The 26487-nt window shown below is 43.0% G+C and overlaps 1 long non-coding RNA gene across 1 annotated transcript; it reads right to left on the bottom strand.

Moving 5' to 3' along the window:
- Positions 1–17382: 17382 nt before the first annotated feature.
- On the bottom strand, positions 17383–25428 carry LOC308485701. Its single transcript, XR_013990689.1, has 3 exons — positions 25269–25428; positions 23235–23351; positions 17383–18225 (listed from the first exon to the last, which is right to left on the bottom strand). It is a non-coding gene; the product is annotated as an uncharacterized lncRNA (long non-coding RNA).
- Between the last annotated feature and the right edge of the window lie 1059 nt (positions 25429–26487).

The following is a 26487-nucleotide window of genomic DNA, read 5'->3' as shown; positions in this document are numbered from 1 at the left end:
TGAAAACCAAAAGCAGCCCCAAAAGCACAGCTACTCATCCAGGAGTCGTTTGCGTCTATGGTGTTTGTCTCGTGATGGATGATGAATGAACAAAAGGGACCTATTAGTCCCATTTTCCCATTCGTCCCAAAACGAATGCACACCCCTAGAGACTTCTTTCATTAACACTTATCTCCATTTGCTAGTGAACAGTAGTCAGAGCAAGACGATGATTTACTCAGATTTGCTGAACTACCACCTTCACTGCTTTTATAGTTCGTTATTTCAGCAAATTAACTAGCAAATTGTTTTCTTTCCAAGACAATTAATTATGCTGGTAATTGAATCCCATATTCCACAACATGCTGCTGAGTTTCAAGATCTCTTTATAGAGGGGTTCCATCTCTAGCCACAAAGTAGGGTTTTGTTTTTGTTTTGTTTTTAAAAATCCATATATTTATAAATGTCTATATGAAATAAATATTAATTTATTGAAATAAAACTTAAGAATGTAAGAAGAGCCTGCTGGATCAGGCCACGAACCCATCCAGTCCAGCATCATCATGAAACAACAGACCTGGGTCTGGGACTGCAGGCTGTTTGTTCTCCACTGAAAAGTGGCAGCAAAGTGGACATTTGCAATGGGGAAGCAGCAGGGTACTTCACCTCACACTTACCCCTGGAAATTTGCCTTCAGCAGCCTGTCTTCCTGTTGGGGGAAAGTAGGGCTATTTGTAAAATAGTCTTGAAGGCATCAGCAGTGTCCTTGTGATGGATAGACCATTACCTGCTGAGAATGAAACACACAGGGATTGTTAGCCTCTGCAAGGTGGGAGACCAACTAAGAAGGCCCACTTTCAGGTGAGGATGGGTCCATAGGATTTCTTGAAAGTTGGAATCGAAATGAGATTGGTGGTTGATGTGATTGGTCTTCCACTTAGTGGATACTGGTTGGCTCCATATTATACCGGGCAGTATATACCCACTTAAAGAGATGGCACTATATTAACGTAATTGCATAAGCTTGTGCACTACATAATATTGTTATCAACATAATATTGTTGGTAAAGGTATAGTTAGCAGAGTTAAAGGTAAAATTAAGTTGCTGGTGAACAGGGTATAAGAGATATTAATTGGTGGCAGTGGGATGCGTTCAGGAAAATCAGTGGAGTGGAAGTTAGATTTTTGTTAATAAAATAAGGAAATACCAACCTTCCCTCCACAGAGATAGATGCACAAGTACCGTACTGTCCGTGGCATAAAGAGCATTTAAAGAATTTTGTTGGTACACCAGCTTCAGACTTTCCCAGAAACACAATCAAATCAATCAATGTTTATTACAGCAAACAGCCAGCATATTAAACCAGAACTTACATAGATATCTGGAAACACATAATCTGGCATCAATGCCCACTGGACATGTGTTATATATGAAATTGCCTGTGAACACCGACTGGAAGCTTTAACAGGGTTAGAATACAGCAGTAAATCACAGGTAGGTGCGAACACATCTTGCTGGGACCTAAAAGAGGTTCGCAGGTTACCAATTTGTTTCCAGGCAAAATTATAAGACAATTATATGACAATTTTGTCCTATAAAGCCCTGCATAGTTTTGGATTAGGGTCTCTGAAAGGCCATCTGCACCCATATAGGTAAAGGTAAAGGACCTCTGGACGGTTAAGTGCAGTCAAAGGTGACTATGGGGTGTGGTGCTCATCTCGCTTCAGGCCGAGGGAGCCGGTGTTTGTCCACAGCCAGCTTTCCAGGTCATGTGGCCAGCAGGACTAAATGACTTCTGGGGCAACAGAACACCCTGACGACTGCCAGAGAGCATGGAAATGGCATTTACCTTCCTGCTGCAGCAGTACCTATTTATCTACTTTCACTGGTGTGCTTTTGAACTGCTAGGTTGGCAGGAGCTGGGACAGAGTGATTGGCAACCCCAAGAGGCTTGATGGCTTAGATCACAGCGCCACCATCGTCCCAACCTTTGTTGTTGTTGTTGTTGTTAATTTTGCTGTCTGATATTTGACCACAATAAAGATTGATTAATCGATTCACAGTATTCTCAAGACATTGTGGGTATCAAAATACCTGTCTGCGCCATCATCCCCTACCCGGATTTGATCCAGATGTACCATTTACACAAAAAACCCAGTAAGTTAGAAGATTCAGCAACCTCTTTACAATATTGAGCCCCCACCTAGAAGCGTCCAAACTCTGAGAAACAATCTTATCTCTTTGCAACCTGTGTGATGTCTTTTGTCATCTCTGCCTCCCCAGTTGGAAGAGCAGAGTGGAGGCTCCTGCTGAGCGAAAAAGAGCCGACTGATAAGCCCTCGCCACAAACTTCAATCAATGGTTTCATGGAGATGCTAGCTGGAATCCTCTGGCACCGCACAGTATAAATTGCAGAGAACTCCCCGCATTACCTTTTGACCACTGTTCAGTGACCAATAATCATTGTTGGTACACTCTTGAGATTTACTGATGTACAAATTATCACAGTTAATGCTACACTCACTTATTTAAATGAGTCAGTTTAAGAGCCTTGAATTGCTACCTACTGCTGAAGCCTTCTCTTTCACCCTCTGGTAGATGATAAGTAACTGCCTGATAAAAATGCCTAAGCAGAATCTCTCTCGTTTGCTTTTATTCCCACCCGCTATTCAATTTCTCCTCCAGTCCTTTGCTTAGGTGCTGTTTAATTACTTTAGACATAATTTACTGCTTACTTGCTAATGCAGCATTTCAGCAACTGATAAAGGCCATATCAAGTCTCACCACTGGTCCAAAGCTTGAAAGGCAGTATGGCTAATCACTGGGGTGTGTTTTTTTAACCATTATGTGTTGCCCTGTCATCTTTGCTGGGTGAGGAGCACCAAGGTAATCACTGATTAAAATTGATTCCAACTAATTAATCTCCTAACACTTTAGTTGGTGTTAGCACCTTACTAAAAATATCTCCAGCCAAGCCCGTCTGTTCAGGAAGTCCTGGTGCACAAACAAAAATAATACTAAATTCTTCAAGGAGTTAGCTATATTCTTGACCACACCTGTTTTGTAGTAAAATTCTCCTTGTGAGTTGGCCGAATGATGCAGAGAATGATCCTTCCCAGTCATTTACATTGTACACCACTTTGTTAAAACTTTATCACATTGTTATTTTCCTTGGATTATTTCCTGGTCGGGGTGGGCAGGTCAAACAAGCACAGTTGTACACATTGCACCACATTTTTTACTTCACCTGTACCGCTTCTGTGTGGTAAAGCTATGTTACCATGTGGCAGGGTAGCACAGATATCTAAGGCAGATGATCCTAAAGTAGTTTGGTCCAAGGTCATAGGCCCTTGATGAAATTATGAACTCCATCCACTGGAGAAGACCATCCAGTTATTGTTTTATTGTAGATGAGAGAGAACAACTCAAGAAACCCGAGCTCTTGCTCAGGGTCCCCAGACTTGGACCGCTAATTCCCTCTCTCCCTTTAGTTTTTTTTTAAAAAAACATGCAGTACATAGAAACCATTGTTATCCCACGATGTCTGATTATGGAAGGAGGCCCTAATACGGTTCATTTTGTTTATTCTTTTTTCTTCTGTTAAAACACAGAGAAATCAATCTCATTGCATTGATCTAAGGGAATGGCAGACATCAGGAGATAAATTTTGTTCCTTCATCTTCTGCTAGTGAAACAGAATGCAAACCCATCACCCCGGCTCTTTCGTTTCCAGATGGAATGACAAAGCAGAGTTAAATGGACTTTCAAAAGAAAACAAAAGGGGGTGGAGAGAACATTTGTTAATGCTACGAAAGTCAGATTCCATCCCCTTAGGTAGATATGGTCTGAAGCAAAGCAAACCTAACCCTTTCTGCTACAAACAACTATAACTTACCCACAACCGGCTGGGATCCTGCCATCTTCACAATGAAGTAAATGACCATTGGACTAGCTTTTGAAAAGAGTTTTATTTTGGTAGTATGTTAGCCAAGTTACAGTTGACAAGTAGTTAGATGTTACTGTAGACAGGTAAATATCCATGCCAGCTGGCTTTTAAATGTTGAAAAGTCCAGGGCTTGTCCTTTGAAGTGGTAAAATGGTCTACATTTACTCTGGCAACAAAGTAAAGGTCAGCATTTAGCACCAAGTGCGACTGCATAGAAAGAAGCAACAAGCATGAAAACAGAGTTTACAGTGAATGAAAAGGTAAAATAATAGGTGCTCTGCAGTAGATAATCTCCTTTTTCACTAAGGAAGAGAAAGAAACAAAGATTTCTTACAGCTGGGAGTCAAGAAGCCACGGATCTTTACAACAAAAAGTCTTTTTTGCTACCTCCTGAAAGTTAAACTCTCAGATCTACACTGGCATCTCTACCCTTAACGCATAACTCAGGACCCTTGACAATCGAAATCTCTGCCTCCAGAAACCTTGCCTATTCAAAATAAAAAGAGATAAAGAGCTTGCTTGGCTTCAAATTCAGCTGAGTTCTATTCAGACATGAGAAAGCTGTTAAAATGCTGTAAGGCCAGAGAACCCAGAGAACTGAATTAAGTCTCCAGCTCTTCCTCGCTGCTGTACTCAGGGATGCAGCAGTAATCTGGCAGGTTTGATTTTTTTTTTTTTACATGGTTATTGTAATTAACTTCAACCCAGTTTCTGCCTGGCTCTCTTTGATTTAAGTTTTAATTAAGAGGGGGGAAATTGGTGGCTGGATGCAAAAATTCTCACACAAGCTTCCTGTGGATTTAAAAGTGAAGATGGATCTACATTTGGATGCTGGTTTTAGTGTGCAATTTATGCCTGCAGTTCTTAACAGAAGGGATATCTGAGGTACTCCATGGATTTTCTGTGAATATCTGAGGCAAGAAGGCAGAAAAGTAAAAAACTGCGCAGAAACAGAAGGATGGAATTCAAGCATCTCTAGCTCTAATATTGTGATAACTCCTCTCTCTCTCTCTCTCTCTCTCTCTCTCTGTGTGTGTGTGTGTGTGTGTACACAGTTTTCATAGAATCGTAGAGTTGGAAGGGACCTCGAGGGTCATCCAGTCCAACCCTCTGAAATGCAGGAATAATAGCCAAAGAATCCCTGACAGGTGGCCAGCCAACCTCCACTGTTGATGTCTTTATGTTTCTAGCTGAGCACATATGGCCTGCCGTATACCCCAGATTTCCTGGACATTACCAGGACTTCAAAGGCGGAAGTAATGTCTGGGGCGTGGGGATTTCTGGTTTGTCTTGGATCTTTGGCAAGTAAACAAAAAAAACCCCAACAACTTTTGGGGTGTCCTGGTTTTTACTTTTTGAAATATGTCAGCCCTAGTATCTGAGGAACCAGTGTTGAAGAACACAACCCTAGGAGATACCTTCAAGTTTACCTGCACCAGATATCTGGAGTCCATTGGCTAATAATTCAGTGTGAAAAGTTTTCCATCAAGAAAGTCTGAAAACTATAGCAACCCACATTTTCACATTGGTTATCAATACTGTCAGATGCTAATTGCCACCATCACACATCAGCTATCAAATACTGTCCCTTTCCTGGCTGTACTGAAAGACAAGTTTTCCTTGATTCCTCCTCTGCTATTTATTAGCAATCGTTCCAGACGGCTGCTGTGGAGAGAGAGAGGGAGCCTGCCTGAGAGACATTTTGGGGAGCATTTGCACACAGGACTAAAACACTGCACCTAATCTACCTCATTTGTGAGCTGAAAAGTTGTATTCATTCTTTTCATTCAGGAGGGGTGTTAGATTGCTATCCTACTACAGCTTTGGAAACAGCCTTCTTTGGTGGCCGCTTTGAAACCCGGATAATAGTCCATATGTTAGCAGAAAAGAGTAAACCCGGTGGGCTTGAGCCTTTCTCACTTCAATTTCAAACCAATTGCTAAAGTTCTAGGATAATAAAATAAACTTTAGAACAACAAAGAATTCACTTGTGCCTGCTCTGCGGAGACTTAAATAGTTTCTAGCATCTTGGTTGGTAACTGTAACCTTCTGATTTGAATCCATATGTTTTAATTGCAGGAAGCACTGCGTTCAACTTACTCACCCACCCATTAACTCTGGTGAATTCAGCTTGTGGTTTCCATCAGATATATGTTTCCAGGGGCTGAGTTTGGATTGCATACTTAGGACAGATTATTACACTTTGTGTTTGGTGAACTAAAAAGATGTCTAATCTTTCCTGAGAATCAACATTTCAGCACAGAGACCTTTGTATTGTATAATGGAATGAAAGCTGTCCTTTTAGATACTGTTCTTCATCCTACAATGAGGAATATTTGAAGACAGGGGAGATTTGAGATGTAGCAAAACAGTTTAGCTTTCCTATGGAGCCTCCTATGTTGGCAGTCGCTAACACCAGCATCCGGTAAGTTTAATATACTGGTAACTGGAGTCCTATGGTAACCCCATAGAATCATACAGAACCACAGAACTGTAGAGTTGGAAGCAATCTTGAGGGTCATCTAGTCCAACCCTTGCACTGCAGCAATCTCAACTAAGCATCCATGACAGATGGCCATCCAGCCTCTGCTTAACAACCACCAATGAAGGAGAGTCCACCACCTCCAGGGGGAATCTGTTCTACTGTCAAACAGCTCTGACTGTCAGAAAGTTCTTCCTGATGTTTAGCTGGAATCTCCTTTCTTGTAACTTGAAGCCATTGGTTTGAGTCCTCCCCTCCAGGCAGGAGAAAACAAGTTTGCTCCATCTTCCATGGAACATCTCTAAAGATAGTTGAAGATGGCTTTCATATCTCTTCTCAGTCTCCTCTTATCCAGACTAAATTATCTCAACCGTTCCTCATCAGGCTTTGTTTCCAGACCCTTGATCAGGCATAGGCAAACTCGTCCCTCCAGATGTTTTGGGACTACAATTCCCATCATCCCTGACCATTGGTCCTGCTAGCTAGCGATGATGGGAGTTGTAGTCCCAAAACATCCGGAGGGACGAGTTTGCCTATGCCTGCTCTTGATCATCTTGAATCCTTGTCAATATCCTTCTTAAACTGTTGTGCCCAGAACTGGACACAGGATTCCAGGTGTGGTCTGACCAAGGCAGAATAGAGTGATGCAGCTTAGAAGAACTTTAACTTTTGTTTGCTACTGAATCACACTGTTAACTTGCCAGATCATGCTGGAAAGTCAGGTGTCCATCATATTATATCAGTGCATCTGATTATTCCTGCTTAAGTGTAGAACCTTCATTTGTCCCTACTGAAATTCATTTTGTTAGTTTTGGCCCAGTTCTCTAATCCAGGGGTCCCAAAACTAAGGTCCGAGGGACTTGTTTATCTGGCCCGCGGTAACCCCCGCCACCCACTGCCACTGCCTGCTCTTACCGGCAATGCGCTGCACAGCTGCCCACTTCCAGGGCGGAGGAGCACCAGAAATAGCTTGTGCGCATGTGCAAGCATTATTTGCGCATGCACAAGCGTTATTTCTGGTGCACATCTGGGTCAGAGGAGACCCATACACATGCACACAAGCTATTTCCGGTGCTCCTCTGACCCAGAAGTGCACCAGAAATAGCATGTGCGCACGCTAATGGCACGCGCTCCCCCGCCCTCCGGCCCACTGCCGGCGCTGGAGAGACTGGCCCGAGGCGCAGTAAGTTTGCTGACCCCTGCTCTAATCTGATAACTTGCTGGGGGGGTGGAAGGGGGGGCGAGGTTGGAGTCTCCTCTGAGGTCCAGGTGCAGCCCTACCACTGCATGCAATGCTCAGGGGCAGAATGTATCACAAGCTTATTACACTGAGGATCCTTGTCTAAGCCTAGATTCCAATCAAGCCAATGGTTTGCTTGGTCATGCAGGGGCAGCAAGGATGTGTTCCCCTCTTTCTTCCCCACCAGAGTGAGGGCAATTGCACATATGGGCAAATGAGTCACACACACCTGCACCAAGCTCCACCTGCTCTCAACTGGTCCCCACCTGCCTGCCTTCTCACCTGCAACAGGGGCCTCACTGTATGCAGCAGGGAGCAGAATGAGGACAAAACTGGAATTAGCTGGTTCTGCCTGTCCCTGGTTCTGGTTCTGGCTCTCTCTGCCTCTCTGCCAACTCCAGTGAGTACCAGCTACCAATCCATCATCATGTAGCCAGATCTTATTAGCTATTTATCTCTATGACGTTGTCATGTTCACTGTGTGATCCTTAATTTGCCAGGATCATATACAAAAATTGATGACTTTGCACTCCCAAAATGACAACTTTTTGCATAAAACACTGGCACCCACCCCCACAAAAGCAAACAACCATTCAGCACAGCAGATATACTTTGTTCACCCAGGAACTGCATGGGTAACAGCCATACTGCTCTGTGAAGCAATACAAAGGATTTTCCTTGAATATGAAATTGTATTTCTAAGTTTTTGTTTTTTCTTCTAAATAGGAAGTTTTTCCTGCTGTAATGTTTCGTGGAGCCTCCATTTAATGATAAATGAAACTGGTAGACATTTCCATCAAAGTTTGAGGTTCATGTTTTAAATCATGATTACAGAATTGCATGTAATTCCTTAGAGCAATGCTTTATGGGGCTGGGGAGAAGGTAGAATCCTTGAAGACAAGTGAAAGAAATGTTTCAGCACTTCTGTCCAGGGAACTTGCATGTTGGGCTTGATGGTATTTTGATAATGAAAAGAAACAACTACTTGGCTGGTCAGGGAAATTAGCAGAATCTCAGATGTAGTATTAAATGATCTGATCATATTTCCTCAGGACAATGATGCTGACATGTATGAAATGAGCTTGATGGTCAACCATGCAGTGTGTGCTTTCCCCTCTGCCCAGTGTGTGGCTTTTGTGTCCCCCAGTGTAAGAACCTAACTCCAAATGACAATAGTTCCTGACAGGAGGACAAAGTTTCTCTTTCATCCCAATGAGATAAGAGTCCCGTGTGATACAATTTCAGTGCCCTGTGTGGTCCTGATGGGCTGAAAGTCTTAATTCCAACTCAGTGACAAAAATTATAATCGCAATGTGTTGACACTCCATTTCAGTCCAGGGAACATCAAATGGAAACCTTCAAGGAGGCCCATGCAGGTGACCTGGACTCCTTTCCCAACAACACTGTCTTCTTCCCTGGTGGTGACCAGAGCATGTCAACAACTGTTTCACGCACCTCAGAGACAGTTATCTATAATGGGTAGTAGAGATGCAGAGCTAGGCTGTGGGCAGCAGTCTGGAGGGAGGTGGCAGTTGAGAGCAAGGAGTCTGGCTTTGCCAAATAGCCATGACTGGAAGAGGAACCAGGAGCCAATCAGAAGGAGAGGACAAGCCAAAGGCAGAACCAGAGAATGGCAGGGCCAAAGAGCTGTTCATCCCAGGAAGGAGCCGCTGCCCAGCCTTGGTAGGTGGAACCACACCAGAATGTTCCAGAATGTTCTTGCCAGAAAGCTTGTGGTTGTTCAGTCCTCCGTATGGGAGCAGACCTCAGCAGTTATTGAGTGGTTCCAGTTATACAGGCAGAGGTCAGGCTCTGATAGTCTTGACATCTTCCACTGAGCCAGGCATGCTGGGAAATGTCTCCTCAACAGGGCTGAAAAGGGCTGTATTTCTAAACAATCTGGGCAGCTGTATCAATGCCAACCCAAGCCATTGGGGCAGAAACACAGGCCACCATGATAGTTTTCCCCCATGGTGCAAAATGACTCAAATTCCAGGATATGGGGAGCAAGTTCAAGATGGTGGCTGGATGCCCAGAAGTACTACACAAAACACAGAAAGAGGATGAGCAGATAACTGAAGAAGGCAAGGCGAGCCAAACCTTAAGACAGGTCAAGTCATGCATGTGCTCTTTCTCCCCTTCCCCGCTCTCGTATTTGTGTGTGCATGCGCACATACACACGCACACACAACAAACAGACATGGAAAGATTCACCAAAACCCTTATCACATAAGATGACTTATAATCACACATGACAATACATGGACACTACTAGTAATAGCTTCCTCTTGAAGTATGGTCAAGAATATAATTAATGGTAGTCATAGAGAAAAATATCTAAATATCCACTTTGCTTACTTCCAGCTTTATGAATTCTACTACAGCAGGGGTGGCCAACTTCCAACTTCTACTCACGGAGTTAAAGACTGGTGGCAGTGATCTACCCCCTTTTGGGGGGTTCAGGTCTAAGTTGCTGAGCTTTTTCTAGGAAGGAGAAAGCCCCATTTTTGGGGGGGGTGGGACAAAAAATTTGAGCCAGTGATCTACCAGTGATCTACCACAGATGTCCAGTGAGCTACCGGTAGATCACGATCTACCTGTTGGACGTGCCTGTGCTACAGTGTCAAGATGCTGGCCCCCAAACACAGTGCACCTAGTGACCCTTCTTCCAAATGCCAGATGTTACCAATTACTCTGGCTCCAGTGCACTTCCGGGATGTTAGTCACAATCCATATATATCCTGTAGTTTCTAGAAAAATAGCGCTGTTTGATGCACTTTCCTTCAGATCAGCTTCCATCTGATTTGAAAACGTATGTCGTGGTTAAGCTGAAGTGTGTACATTTGAGACAATCATTGTATATGTGTAGATGATAACTTCATTGAATAGGAGTTATGAGGGGTTGCAGGTGCAGGGAAACAAATCAGGTAATGTGCATCAGGTGAAACTATCTCTGCTCCCCTCCAGTCTGTACAGCAACACAAAAATGCAACTGGAAATGCAGCAGGGTTGTGTGTGTGTGACTTCGCTGTGTTTTAAGCTGCTAATGTGTACATAGCCCGAAACTGGTGACCCTGCAATTGAGAGCTCAGCTCATGGCCTTGTCCTGGAATAGACAGAAAAGGACCAACATTTTTCTGGGAAATGTGGTGTCTTGACTATTTGAGGCTCACTGCAAGGTTAATCACCTGGAATAGAAATAGAAATTAAATGGCACAAACAAAAGTCATTATACCAAAGTTGTGAAGTGCACCAATTACTCATGAGAATGAAAAAATTACTCTAGTAAAAAATTAAATCCTCAAATGCTGGAACTAAATGTGTTTAATTCCATCCCACTGAAATAAAAGAGATTTAAAAGTTCTTAATTTTGGTGAGATTGTGCCCCATGTTTGTAAACATTTAAATATTTTAGTCCCTCAAATCAGACAGTGTTAATCTTTGACATTATTATTAGAAACAATTGTAAAGGCTCAGAACCACATTTTTTCTAGTAAGATAATTGAAGCAAGTTTGATTGCCCTTGTTTTGGGCTCTACTTCTCCCCTGACAAAATATTTTACAAGAGGGAGGCATGCAAATGTGGTGGGAAAGCAGACTTGGAGACAAAAAGCTGAATGGAATCCAAAATATTCCAAGTTAGTCTATTCTCTCCCTGTTGAGAAGAAGCCATTTTTTTTATTGTGCTGAAACATTCCAAGAGAAAGTGCTATTTGACTGGGCCAAAAACATCTTTAAGCTAAGCTTTCCTCCAACTCTATAATTTATTTCTCAGAAATGGTTTCTAGCTGTGATATTTTCTTCGTATTTTATTTGACCACAGTTTTTCAGCGTGTCCTCATATAAACAGTCAACGGATTTGGATCTGTTTCCTTCCATAAACTGCAGTAGACATCCTCAGATTAGAAATATGTGCAATCATGTCAACACAGCCGCTGTAGTTTTAACCCATTCATTCAGTCTTCTCCACATTTGGTGATCAATGAGTTAAATGATTGCAAACAACAAAAAGTTCCTAAGTAGATTAAGTTTCATTCTGAAGTGAAGAAAGCCAGCACAGAAAAATAGGTAACTGCGCTAGGCTTTTGCAGTAAAACAACCAAGAGTCTTGTGCCTCCTTAGGACAATTATCCAGTCGGTTTAAAGCAACATTTGCAAACTCACCTTCAGGGAATTCCTGTCCTGCGATTTTTCTCACCATCCTTTACTTGCAGAGAGTCCTCCATGCTGAGCTCCAGAAGTGACTAAGTGACTGACAGATGGACTAATTTGCTGAGTATTGTGTGAGTTTTTCTACGCCCTTCACTTTCATAATCCCCAAAGATTCTAAGTGAAAGGAAAGGGCAATATCACATGACCCATCTACAATAATTCTATCTGGCCAAAATAAAGTTACATCTTATAGACCAGTCAACTAAGACGGGTCTGAGATTAACCTTAATAATTAGAGATTAGCAAAAATGCCCACTGATTCAAAGCCCAAAAGAAACTGATGATGTTTGGGCCATGAAAAGAGACTCGCCTACAATGACTATTATGGGTTTTGCTAGAGTGGTTATGTCAGGGTTTGCAACCCACCACACTGTACAATGAATAATTTCCCCTTTTTAATGTTTGGTCATTTTTATAATGAAGTATAACTCTCATCTATTTAATAGCCTTTTGCTTTATTGAGTGTACATAGCATGCTCTGATTTCGTATAACTTCACTCTGAGGTGCTTGTATTTGCTTGAAATTGCCTGTATACAAATTCCAGTCATGATGGCTTATTATTATTATTATTATTATTATTATTACACAGACCAGCAGAGGCTGTCCAGAATTTCTGAAGGCAGCCCTGTTTAGGGAAGCTTTTAATGTTTAATAGACTATTGTATTTTAATATTCTGTTGGAGTGGCTGAGGAAACCCAGCCAGATGGGCAGGGTATAAATAATAAATTATTATTATTATTATTATTATTATTATTATTATTCAGACAGGGATCTCTAATAGCCCTACTGGAGATGCCAGGAATTGGATCTGGGACTTTCTGCATACAAAGCATGTGCTGAACCAACCTTCCCCCACCCCTTTTATCATTTTTCAGCTCAAAACCGCCCTTCCTTTCACTGAGTATGTGTGTGTGGAAATACAGGAGTCCATCTCTTCCCCTGCCCCTTCCAAGGATGAAATACCACATTGAAATTGGAGCTGCAAAAAAAAAATGCCATCAACTTTGCATCCTTTTCCTGCATGAGGCAACTCGGAAGTGAACCGTAAAAAATACTGCACCATTTCTGATATTCTGTCTTATCAAGGCCCCTCCCCAAAGGGTTGTGATTAGAGAGCTCTGGTAATGAAGGGATTCCCCGTTTCACCAGTCATAAAACATAATCTCCTCTTCCTACTACCTGGAGCTTTCCCTTTATGGAGAACTGGGGTGGGTGAGGCTGTGCAAACACCCTTCCAAAACTCTGAAGTAGCTCCAAAGCAGCATGTTTTGCTTTGGAGCACTTTGGAGAAGACATGCTTAACTCTGCAAAAGACTTGCTGTGTTCAGGCATGAGCAAAGCCTCCCCCTGTATCTGTGCCTTATCACAACATATTGCTGACAAGAAGTTAGCCCTTTTGTTTTCGCCCAGATTTTGATCCACTTTTTATCATTCAGCTTTTTTGGAAGCATTTAAGCCAGAGGTCAGCAAACTTTTCAGCAGGGGACCGGTCCACTGTCCCTCAGACTATATTTGGGGGGGGGGGGATGAACGAATTCCTTTGCCCCACAAATAACCCAGAGATGCATTTTAAATAAAAGGACACATTCTGCTCATGTAAAAACATGCTGATTCCCAGCCCATCCGTGGGCCGGATTGAGAAGGCAATTGGGCCGGATCCGACCCCCAGGCCTTAGGTTGCCTACCCATGATTTAAGCCTTCTCCAGTAATTTAAAGTACAGTGGTGCCTCGCAAGACGAAATTAATTCGTTCCGCGAGTTTTTTCGTCTAGCGAATTTTTCGTCTTGCAAAGCACGAAATCCCATAGGAATGCATTGAAATTCAATTAATGAGTTCCTATGGTCAAAAAAAGTCCAAACAAAGCCAAATTTGGTACAACAAGAGTTTATTAAGTGCTCTTTAAAGTCACACATACTGTAAAGAGCATTTCAAAAATTGAAGGAACAATAAATTAAGTTTCTAAACATGACAGAAAAACATTTAAAAATCAACAAAGTGTACAGTACATTTTCTAAGACTTTGGGGGACAACTCGAAGAAGGTTCCTCTTCCACTCTTTGCTTCTTGCTGAAGAACCCCCTCCTCAACTGTTCCCCCAGCCACCACCACACAGAAATTCAAATCCAGAATTTTTTAAAAAAAACAGCAGTGTCGCCCAATGGTCACAGAAAATCATAAAAATGCAGGAGGGGAAAACACACAAGCTTCCAGATTCTTGCAAACCCCTCCCCAACACCAAGTCCTTGAATTCCAAACACCCCAACCCAAAATCCAAAAACCCCAAAAAAAGTTTTAAAAGTTTAACTTACCAAATGGCTGCAAAAGAAGTTTTGGAAAAGCTTCAAAAATCACCAAAGTCTTCAAAAACCTCAAAAAAGGCTACCACACTGCGTGCTATGAGTTGCTCCTCGAAGTCAAGTCGCAACTGTATTAACGGTGTTAAGAAAAAGGAAACAAACTTGCAAGATGTTTTTGTTTTTCGTCTTGCGAAGCAAGCCCATAGGGAAATTCGTCTTGCGAAGCAGCTCAAAAAATGCAAAACCCTTTTGTCTAGCGAGTTTTTCGTCTTGCGAGGCATTCGTCTTGCGGGGCACCACTGTACACAATCTCCATCTTGTGATCAGGAGAGTGAAGGGTCCTGCTCTCTCTGTTACCTCACTGTGCCTGGCTCTGCAGGTCTCCACGGGCAGCGGGGGGCCTCCAGGATTCGTGGAAACTCCAGGTGTGGTTTATAACCCTGGTTGTGGTTTAGAACCCAATGAAGGACTCTTCATTGTATGGTGAATCTTTGGTATCCCCACTGCAGAAGCGACACAGAATTCTGCGTGAAGCTGCGTGATGGTGGGGTGAAAGTGGGGCCCTGCTCATGTTTCCCCTTTATGTCTGTAAGCCCTGAATAGGGTTTTCTTTATGCGTGTGATGTGCCATGGGACCTGGGAAAAGAAGCCCCGATTCCAGCAGTGTAACCAAAACCTCCTCCTTCAGATGAAAGAGACCCCATGCTCATTTTTCCAGGATACATTTGGCTTTCCTCCTCATCTTGCTCATTAGAAGCATAACAAGCTGATAAAACTTCTCGGGCCTTCTCGCCTTCCTTTATCTTTAAGAGGACCTAAGTAGAGCTTTCACAGGACAAACTTTAATCTAATTGATTTGTTTACAGGCTCCTTGGCCCCCAGTTTGTTCTGCTTTATCAACAGCTACCTATAGCTTTCTGCACTTTAGCCCATGTACCCCTTCTGAGTTTTAAGCAGCAGCCCAGCTTATATTTCTTCAGAACAGCCTTTATCTCTTAACTATTATTAGCCAAGGAAGATTTATGACATCTTCTTCATACAGAGATAAAAATCAATTAGTTGAAAAATCCTTAGCTTGTTAGCCAGAGTCAAAAACTCTAGCCGTTCTCTTGGATGTGTATAATTGTATTTTCCAGTTCACTGGGCATGTGCACAGGAAAACAGCAACAACGCGCAGCAGGGAACAGTCAGCTGATCCCAGGCTATTCAAGTTCGTTGCCGCAGGCCAGCTTTCTAAAGAAGCTGGAGTTGGGGGCTGGGGCCAGGAGAGCCCCAAGAATTCCCCCCTCCCAATCAATCCCCTTGGGTAATTTACACCCATCTTAAACATGTATGTTTGTCTGAAGTCTCTTTCACTGGCACGGTAATCCCATTACTGACAAATGAAGATGTAATCACAGTTTATTCACAACGTTTGAAAGATTTATCCCTTTTGAAGGAGAGCAGGAGAAGTGAGCACAATTGGCTGCAACTGACTCCTGAAACTCCTACTGGGACATTTGCAAGGCAAAAATGATCCAGATTGTGAGCAGACCAACATGCATTTAAAACGGATCTCTCTCTGAGACAGATGCTTTTCGCATTTCACACGGCCTTCAGTGCCAGTTTTCATAAACAGAAACCAGTTCTTGTTGGGCTGTAAGTGGCTTTTTCCTCTTAGAATCCCTTGCAGGCATTGTTGCTTCGTACGAGAAAGCATGCACTCTCCCCTCCCCAGCAAATCTGAGGAGGCAGCCGGCTCATATGACAGAATTTGAGTGCCATCCAGAATGGCAGAGTAGGAGACAGGAGATCTGGCCTCAGATGCTACACAGGTATTTGCAACAAAAGATCCTTCAGAAGTTTCACATTTTCCAAGAACAGGGAAAGGGAGAGCAGGGCCCTGCACACTTTGCCCACGTGACATTGGCGTGTTTTGCGGAAGGTTGGAAGAGAGGACCTATAAGCTTTCTGCTGAATGCGTGCAGGTTCCTCCATGTGATCAAGAACCCTGGCGCAACTGAAGCCCTTGATCACATGAAGTAACACATGCACATATTCCCTCCCCCTGTCCTGATCTCCCATCCAATGCACAAAGACAGTGAAGTGGGGTGAAGGCAGTGGAGACAGGCAGACTGACAGTGACACCCATGGGTGCTGCCCTTCTCCTACCTGGAATGTGCAGATGAGAATTTCTGAAGGGGGCTTCAGTTTACTCTGCACCCCCATGTGCTTCCACCACTGGTCTAGGAAGCAGTGTGTGCATAATGTCACCCATAATACACACATCTATCTTCTAATGAAATACTGTGGCTTTGATGCAGACCCCGCAAACCAGCTTTGATCTGAATTGAAAAAAAATGACCTTGCTTCTTTTAAAGCAGGTAATGTGTACACAACCTGAGCTCTGTAAGGAGATGGAGGGGGGCAGAGAGATGGTGGAAGAGAAAGAGGGAAAGGAGGAAAGAAAGAAGGTAAGTGAGATACAGAAGCAAAGGAAAAAAGAATGAAAGAACAGTTGGGGAAGGTGGGAATTCAGATCAGAAAGAGAAAAGGTGGTGTGATTCAGTGTGAAAGTGGGGAAAGTCTGCCTTTGTGTGTTTGTTTGTTTGTTTGTTTGTTTGTTTGTTTGTTTGTTTCACTTATATTCCACCTCTAGTCCCTGGAGCGTAGGGCAACATATGTTCCCCCATTTTGTAGTCATAATGGCAGGTTACCTGATAACCAATAATTGGCCCCAGATGAACTTCATGGTTGAGTGGGATTTGAAACATGGTCTCCCACAATAACCACTACATCACATTGGCAGTGTGTGTGTGTGTGTGTGTGTGAGAGAGAGAGAGAGAGAGAGAGAGAGAGAGAGAGAATGAATGAATACTTCATATTCTTGAATGTTAGGTTTTGGATGGATTTGTGTTCCGTCCCTTATTCACTTAGCCTGTACTATGTGGATTCACCAACTTTCTTGAATGATCCACTAAACTGCATCAGTTTTGAGCCCACACATTCATTGATTATCCTGTAGCTGTACTTGCCTATTTGAGTAATGCACTTTTAATCCTTGATTTGTCTTTCCAACACAGCTGGAGGCTGATTTGTGTTGGCCTTGTCTGCTAGAACATTTGTGAAACTTGAAGGCAATACAGTATGTCTGTAAACAAAAGCAGTAGCTGTTAATACCATGAATCAAAGACACTTGCTCTGGGCTTTGCCCTTTTACCACTGTGTTCTGTAGTTGCATCTGTGAAGAAAACATACAATTTGGGGACACGTCAACACTTAAGATGAATGTGCAATATTTATGCATTGCTGATGAGCAATTATATTCACATAAACCAATGGCATTTCTTTTGCAGTTTATTTTGAATAAAAATTGTGGTGCCCGTAACAGGATGCCGTACTCCAGGTGTGTTCTGAGCCTGACCAAGAAAGAATAGAGTGACTTCCCTTGATCTGAACACTATACTTGTGTTGATGTAGCCTAACAGCATAAGGTTTTTTGCTGCTGCATCACACTGTTGACTCAGTAAGCTTGTGGTCTACTAAGACCCCTAGATCCTGCTGGCAAGCCAGGTGTCCCCCATCTTATATCTGTGCAGCTGGTTCTTCCTGTCTAAGTGTAGAACCTTACATTTGTCCATATTGAAATTCATTTTGTTAGTTTCGGCCCAGTTTTTCAATCTGTTAAGGTCATCTTGAATCCTGGTTCGGTCTTCTGCCCTACCCAGTTTGGTGTTATCTGCAAAGTAGATGACCATCACCTCAATTCCTTCATCCAAATCATTTATGCACTCTTGGAGGTGAGTTCTAGTGGAACTTAAAAGAAACAGCCAATCAGTGAAAGAGGTAAGAGTGGAAAGATCGGGAACCTTTGGAGTAGTTAAGGAATAGGACAACGGTAGAACCTTTGGTCCCTAGTAAAAAGTCTGTTAGGAGGGTGAGATTGGTGCCTGGCTTACATGCTCGGCACTTGCCTCTTCTGGAAATATATGATGGCTCCTCTTCTTTCTCTCTCATTTCCCCTGGACTCCTGCAACTGCAGCAATCTTGCCTCTTGATTTAGTCTCCAAATTCAACTTGTCTTGGGCTGAAAACAAGAATTTCAGCATGTCCAGTTTGTCATTACTGCAGGAAATAGTGCAGAGAAATGAACCACCAACACACAGCCTGACAGAATTTGCCCAGAACCTTTCAAGGTTCAGGAGGCATCATGGTTGCACTTAATTGGAAACATCCAAAAGTGAATCATGTGCATGTAATAGAATATTTCTTTCAGGTACAACTGCAGGTCATGAATTGCCTGCATTCTGCTTAGTGAGTCACCAAAGGCCTTTGACCACATTACTGGTCTCCATCTTCAAGGCCAAGACAGTAAATGGAAACACAGCTAGCCAAGTACCTATGAAATCATTCTCACCTTTCCTTGCCAACAACCACTAATCTAGCACAATAGGCTTGATTCTGTGAAAATTCATTCATTCAGTTTCAGAACTTAAGCCTTTTACAACATGTCCAAATTGGCTCTGAAAGAATTTTGCAATATATAAAGATATAAAACTATAACATACTAAGACCGCAATCCTACAAATTCTTACTTAGGAGCAGGGTTCACAGCTTGGCCACATCTCAAAGCCTGAGACATTTAAGGGGATCTAGAAGGTTTAGCCTCCTTCTAAGTATCTCAGGGGAAAGGCATTAGATCTCAGACTGAGAATCCAGAATCAAGGGCTAATCAGTTTTCCAGCTGGCTTGATAAGAGCTTGTTACTGGCCTTACAGCCATGCAGATGAAGCAAACTCTGCCCTCCCCACTAGGTGCTATCACTTGCCTTCGCCAGAGCCTCAGCATCCAACAAGGTTATCCATTGTTTTGTCAGGATCACTTTTTATCTCCCAGGTTCTCAGTGAATATTGGGGTTCAAGGCGTATAAGTCTTGAGATGAGACCTGCCATGGCCATGTTTCCCCTTTGTAAAAATGTCAGCACTATTTCTGACAAAGGGAGCTTCCAGTAGCAGAGTAACATAAAACTTGGGTTCAGAATTTTGAACCATCCACAATCTCTTCTTAATCTATCAGTTATATGGGCTATGCCCATATATACACTGGGCAACACCTTTCCAATAATTTTCCCCATTTAAAATAACTGGCTGTAAAGGACTAACCTTGGATGAATTACATAAGAGGCCTAGAAGGGGGGGGTGCAGGGGACATGACAATTATGGGAGTTTTAACTTTTTGTCTTTGATATGTACGAATGTCTGAAGTGCTTCCCTTATTCAGCTGCAGGTCAGGATAAATTACACCACTCTAAAACTGGTAACTGGATCAGCATCTGGCCCACAAGCCATTAGTCAATGAAAAGGATCTGTTCCCTAAGTACTTAATTTCTAGAAAATGGCACCCTGTGCTATTACAAGGATCCTATTTAGAGACAGGCTCTGAAGTAGATCAAAGACAGAGCTACTGGAATGGCTTTTGGAACATATGTGTGACTATAAAATATTTTGAATGGCTGACAATATTTGCAATCAGCACTGTAAAGTTTTGTGATACTTAATGCCTGCAGATGTTACGTGGCTCAGCGCATTGCTGTTGGCCCAAATTACCAGTTATAAACTTAAGCGAGTATCAGGTTACTAATGCAACTGGTTACTGGATCAGTCTGACATGTCGTCAGGAAAGACTGGCATTGTAAAATGGAAACTTAGTCCTCCATAGAGATGTGCAAATCAGTGCTCAGCATGCTGGCACTGAGAGTGATGCTACATTTGTTCCAATATAACGGGGGGGGGGGCGACGACTTCATGTGGGAGAACTCATGGGAAGACATGTAAACACCCTGAAAGCAAAACAGGATGAATGCAGAATGAATGTTCATTGTCAGAAAAGACCAGGCTTAGTCTAACCACCATGTAAACTTCATGCAAACAAATCTGGATGAATGCTGAATAAACAGGTCATCTAGAGGAGACCTTTCTCGCCTCTAGCTATGCTCTTGCCCCCCTCCAATCTGCCTTCCACCCTCCACTCACCATGGCACTGAAGCTACCCTCCCCCAAATCTCTGATGATCTTCGCACACATCAATCCAAATGTCTCTGCTCAGTCCTCATCCTCCTTGACTTCTCTGCTGCCTTCAATACAGTTTATTCCTTGCTTGATTCCCCTTATGCCCTCCACCTCTGGAGTTGCATCTTCAGTAGGTTCCCCCTCTGTAGACCCTCTATATGCACCACAGGTTATGGGTTTTGAATGAGGTAAAACTTTGATGCTTGGAGACTCATGCAGAAGTTGAACAAATAAGAAAGATTTTTCATATAGGACAAAGTTGGTCAAGCAAATGATTTGTCAAGAGATCAACTTCTTTTAGGAAACAGTTAACTTATTAATAATCATACTAAAACCAGTGGATGTTACAGGCTTCTAAACAAGGTAGTAAACACACAGCTTGCTTCTTTTAATTTTCAGTTGCTTATTTTTAGTTATTACTCTTCAGTTAGAGATTACAGGTTTCTAGACTAGTTGGTAAATGCTTAGCTTATTTCAAGTTATTTCACTTCAGTTCCTTAACTTAATTGTTGCATAAGTGTTACAGCTTAATACTTTGGTTCTTAACCAAGGTAGCACTTTCTGTCAGTTTCCCAACCTTCTAGCAGTCACACTCCAGAGGTACTTATAGCAGCACAATAACAACACAGCCACGGGGTCACCACACTCCTCTTGACTGGATTTCGATTCTTCTCTTTCTAGAAGATCTCTCCCCTTCTGACTGAAGTGAGACCCAAGTAGACTGTATCCTCCCAGCTCTACTTCTCCTTGCTCAAACCCAGCCGTCCAGTTAACTCCTGGCTTAATACTCTCACATGACACTAAACACTGGGTTTCTATCTAAGGTCAGAGACACTTTTCTACCTGTAGATATTTTCCTCAGAGTGGATGTTGCACATAGATCAGAACCCGCTCTCTAATTATTTTCTCCCTGCTGCTCTCTCAGACGTTCCCAAACTTTTTTGGCCTACCGCCCCCTTTTCAGAAAAAGAATTACTAAGCACAATCACTGACTCCCAGGGACTGCTTCAGCTGTCCATCACAGTTTGCTTCCTAGCTGCCCAATCATTCTTTCAGTTTCTCCTCATGGGGAGTCCTTCCTCACTTTCCCTCTCTCTCTTTGATCCTCTGTGATTTTCGTTCTGTCCATTTCCTACTGTCTAATCTCATCACAGCCTGTGACATCCAACTCTTCTCTTGCCTTGCCCCAGTCCTCCATTTCCAAGAGTCTCTCTGATCTTCCCCCTTCAGTGCTTCTTCATCATCTCAAGCTGAATACAGTGGTACCTTGGTTTACAACCATGATCTGTTCCAGAGGTCCATTTGTAAACCAAAACAGGTTGTAACCCAAGGCGCACTTTCGCCAATGGGGCCTCCAAAAAAAATGTGTTCGTGATCCAAAAAAAAAAGGGTTATAATCCAAAAAAAGGTTGCAAACCAGGACATGCACTTCAGGGTTTGATGTGTTTGTAATCCAAAATGTATGCAAACCAAGACATATGCAAACCAAGGTACCACTGTATATCCAAGACTAAAACTCATATTTTCCCCTGAACCCCTCCTGTTTCTTATGTTCTTCATAGTCGTTGAAAAAATTACCAACAGCAACCCTAAATCCATACATTTGCTACCTTTCTGCCTTCCCCATTCATCAACCGCTAGTGGCTTTAGTTTAAAGTTTTCCCCAAAGGCTTCTGTCCCCTTTCCTTCCTTCCTTCCTTCCCAGAGGCAAGGTAGGGCTTCTCCATGGCTGCAGGAAAACAAATTGCTTCAAGTGCAAGGTAGCAAACTGCAGGGCTGGCTCTCTTGTTCCCTTCCGCCTCCTCTTCATTTTCAATTTTTTGAGGGGAAGGGTGTGGAAGGAGAAACTGCACCAAGCAGAGTATCTCCACCTCCCACACCTCTGTTTGTATTTTCAGAAGCCGTGTACAATTTATCCAATTAAGCAAATGCATTAAGGGCAATAACAGACGGCTCTTCGGCTGGACGATTGCAGTGACTTTCACCAACCTTCTAATATCAACAAGCCTCCATAAACCGTTAGCAGATTTATGCCTTAGTAAGAATCAATCTATTACTTTCAGCTGTAAATCTCATGTGCTTTGGACACAAAGTGAATTTTAATAAAAATCATATAAGGAACTAGACTCACAAGGCCATGTTTCACAGGCCTGCCAGCATTTGAAACCAATTAATAGAGGCATTGGCAGTGAGCAGAGGGGAGGCAACAAAAACATATCTTTTAGCTCCTGGTGAAACACATGGACAGAGCAAAAGTCATCTGAAGAATAAATTGCAGGGGAGGGAGTTCTTTCAAACTCGGGATCCAAGTATCTTTCTTTAAGCATTTTTGCGGTAGGGAAATCTAATTTTCCCAGCAATACTTTATTGCTGTGGCTCCCAGTTATTGTTTCGATCACAATAGTGGGTGGAAATGTTCTACACCTTGAGCTTAGCCTGGCAGCTAATTGGCAGCTAGTGAAGTTCTTTCAGAAGCTGCTGGATATTGGTGGCACTATTTCTCCCCAATGCACTAGCTGCAGCTTCCAGGCCAATCTCAGGGGCAGCTCCACAAAGAGTGCATTGCAGTAGTCCAGCCCAACAGTGCATGGACATCAGTGATCAGGCTATCCAGCCCAGAAATGGCCAAACCTGCCTTCTAGCTGAAGTTCATAAAAGGCACTCGTAGTCATTAAGGTCACCTGTCTAGTGACAGAGATAGATCCAAGAGGACCCCCAGACTATGAAGCTGCTCCTTCAGGGGGAGAACGACACCATCCAAAGCAAACTGTTTACCAGCTCTCAGGCATGGGAGCCGTCAACACTTTTAGCTTGTCAGGATTCAGCATCAGTTTGCTGGCTCTTATCCAGCCCACCACTGCAAGTCCAGGGCTGGCATGACCTCTTCTGACGCAGATATTGCAGAGAAATAAAGCTGGATATCCTTAGCGCATTGATGACACCTCACCACAGATCTCCTAATGTGTTCATATGTGATGTGGTCATACCACAGACTAACAGAAAAAAGGTCCGCCTAAAGCTACTCACTGAATTCAGGGCAAAGGTGAGACTGCAGTCCAATTTTCCTGCCACAGGATTTTGGCCATGACACAGCACCAACTATCTCCATCGGAAAGGACTCAGTCCTCCAGAACCCTCCAGAATCTGAAAGAAAGAAAACACATATCTGAGATGCTTTGTGTTAGTTTACAGCTGTTCGCTTGTAACTTCAAGTATTACTTCATAACTTTATTCAGAGTTAGTTATGGTGTGCAATTATGCATGTAAAAGACCCTTCATTATCTCGGAACTCAGTTATTTTTGACTAACAGCAATAAGATGTAACACAGTTAAATAACAAGACTGTGGGATGGGGGAAGCAAAGAGGAATTGTAAATATAATCCCAATAATTGTATTGGAGGCCAGGATTTATAATTACTAAATGTGTGATAACGGCTTCCTAAATGCCCATGCTCTTTAAACAACCTAATTTATAATTTAAAAAGCTGACAATCCTTAAAGTGTTTTACTTTATCTTGTCTGGAATAATGGAAGAGTAAGTTATTGAAAACCTTTATTTTTCATTAGCCTTAAATTCAGCGACAATTAATGTGCCCAATTTGATTATAAACTGCACAAATTAAACAATAAAGAGCTGTCTAATGAGAAATTAATTATGAGGAACAGAAGAGGAGCTGGGCTGGATAAAAGTAATAAGTTATGGCCGATGGCAGATGTGTCAGCTTTTAAAGGAGACAAAGGGCTTTTTCCTCCATGTGTGCTGGTGCTGATATGGCTCATCACAGATCAGTAGATCCAGAAGCCGTAACAGCACAGTAATTGAAACTGCCAAAATCAATAGCACTGACAACCTTAATTAAATTAAATATGTCTCTGATGAGCTCCAACAGCATGGCAGCGGACCACTTGACCCTTTCTCCCAGGCTTCCTTGACGGGATTCAGCACACTGCGTGATGGATTCCACCCCCCGAGGACATTTGGAGCACTCCAGCTACTATTGGAAATTGCTCCAGGAGTAATGGCCTTCCCGGTGGAACAAGGGTTTTTGACTTACAATGTGCAGTGCAAGGGGCGGGGGGGGGGGGAGCACAGTTTCTTTTTACAGCCACCATTGGACTGGGGTGGCGGAAGAATCCTCAGTTGAACTGATCTTCTCCCCCTCACTTTTTAAACCTCGCTAAACAGTCTCGCTAGATGCTTGCTAGAAAATCAGCTCACAATCTCTTAGGCAAGCAAAGCGCTGTAAAGTGGTGGAAAGAGTGATGGACTTTGGCTGGGGCCTGGGGCCACCAATATGCTGGTGCCCAACTTTATCTCTTCTTTCCATCTGCATCTGAGGAGGCTGTTTCTGTGCTAAGCCAGTATCCATCAGTAATGGACTGGATTGTGGAGAACAAATCGAAGCTGAATTCAGACAAGACAGGGGTGCGCCTAATCAGTCAAAAAGCAGATCAAAGAACAGGGATTCAACCCTTACTGGATGGGGTTCCTCTCCTCCTGAAAACTCAGGTTATTCCTCTTGCATGTACTCCGAGATTCAATGCTTAGTCTAGACACCCAAGTTTCCATGGTGGCTTGGAGAGAATTTACCCATTTACAGTAAAACTTAGTGCACCAGCTGCACCTGTTCCTAGAGATGTCTGATGTGACCACACTGATATATGCCATAGAATCACAGAATTGTAGCGCTGGAATTGACCCCCAGGGTCATCTAGTCCAGCCCCCTGCAATACAGGGATCTTTCGTCCAATGTGGGGCTCAAACCTATGACTCTGAGATTAAGAGTCTCATGATCTTCCAACTGAGCTATTCCAGCAACCTTGGTTGCATCGTGTTGGGATTACTGTAACACACTTTACATGGAACTTCCTTTGGAAACCTCAGCAGGTCCGAGATGCTGCAGCCAGGTTGCTGACTGGAGCCAGTTATAGGAAGAACAGAAATGCCTTGTTGCAATAGCTCCACTGGCTAATACTCCATTTCTGGGCAAGATTCACAGCACTGGTTTTGACTTACAAAACCCTATACAGCTTAGGTCCAGACATCTGAAGGACCGTACCTCTCTATATGAGCATTCCCAGGTTCTGATATCTTTTGGGTAAACCTCTCTCTCAGTCCCACCACCCTCATAGGGATGCCTGAATAGGACACAAGAGAGAAACTCATTGTGGCATTCATTATTGCTTAACCCAACTTACCTCACAGGCTTGTTGTGCTGACACAATAGGGAAAGGGATCTTAGAGTAACATGGGATCGGGTGTAATTTACAAACCAACTTTCCTCCATGAATGGTCCTTTAGAGGCCACTCCTAAGGCCCCAGCCTGAGTAAGGAAGAGGGCCAACATCCAAAGTCCTCTGGAATTGCAGAGTTGGAAGTGTGCCCAAGAGTCATGTAGTCCAACCCCCTGAAATGCAGGAATCTCAACTAAATCATCCATGACAGATGGCCATCTGATCTCTGCTTACAAACCTCCAAAGAAGATGAGTCCACAACCTCCTGAGGGAGTCTGTTCCACTGCCAAACAGCTCTTACTGTCAGAAAGTTATTCCCAATGTTAAGTCAGAATCTTCTTTCTTGTAACTTGAAGCCATTGGTTCAGAGCAGGAGAAAACAAGTGAATGAAACAAGTGCCCCAGCCCCTCATCCTTTGACTACCTGCTTGCAGTGCCAAGGCTCTCCTTTGGAATTTAGAAAGGAAGAATAGGTACCTTTAAGCAGGCACAGGGTCCTTTCCCTCACTAATGAGAAAGTACAGAGACTGGTTGTCAGGTCAGAGGAGAAAGGTTCCAGATAGCCTCAGCATCTCTTTTCGTAGAAACGAAGCTACGTCATTTGGAAAGCAAAGACTGGGTTATGAAAAAGAGAAAATTGACTGAGAAACCTTTTGGCTTGGCTCTGTGTTATGCAGAAAAATGTACATTACAGGCATCTAAAAAGGCAAAGGAACTTGAAGAGTCCTTGTGACACAAAGCCCTTGATAGTCAAGTTCCACTGTAAAGCGGACATTTGTTTCCTCCTGAGGAAATTTGCTTGAGTAAATATTTTCACAGAAGACTGTTCTGTTGACTGTGCATCGGCTGACTTCCTAAACAGCATTAAATAATCACCTCTCTAGGTTTTCAAAATGTTTATGTCAGCATTTACAAACTCCTCCTTCATTATAGGCCTGTCAAAAGATCAGAGGCCAAGATTATTGCAACAGATTCCTTGGAAATGCTAAAGTTGTTGCCTTGACAACTCCAGAGACAGCAGACACTTCAGCTGGCCAAACTGTG

The sequence above is a fragment of the Podarcis pityusensis genome (assembly GCF_964106645.2).
Source record: "Podarcis pityusensis genome assembly, chromosome: 9".
Taxonomy (NCBI): domain Eukaryota; kingdom Metazoa; phylum Chordata; class Lepidosauria; order Squamata; family Lacertidae; genus Podarcis; species Podarcis pityusensis.
The sequence above is the reverse complement of the archived record's forward strand: the minus strand, read 5'-3'. Positions and strand labels throughout refer to the sequence as shown.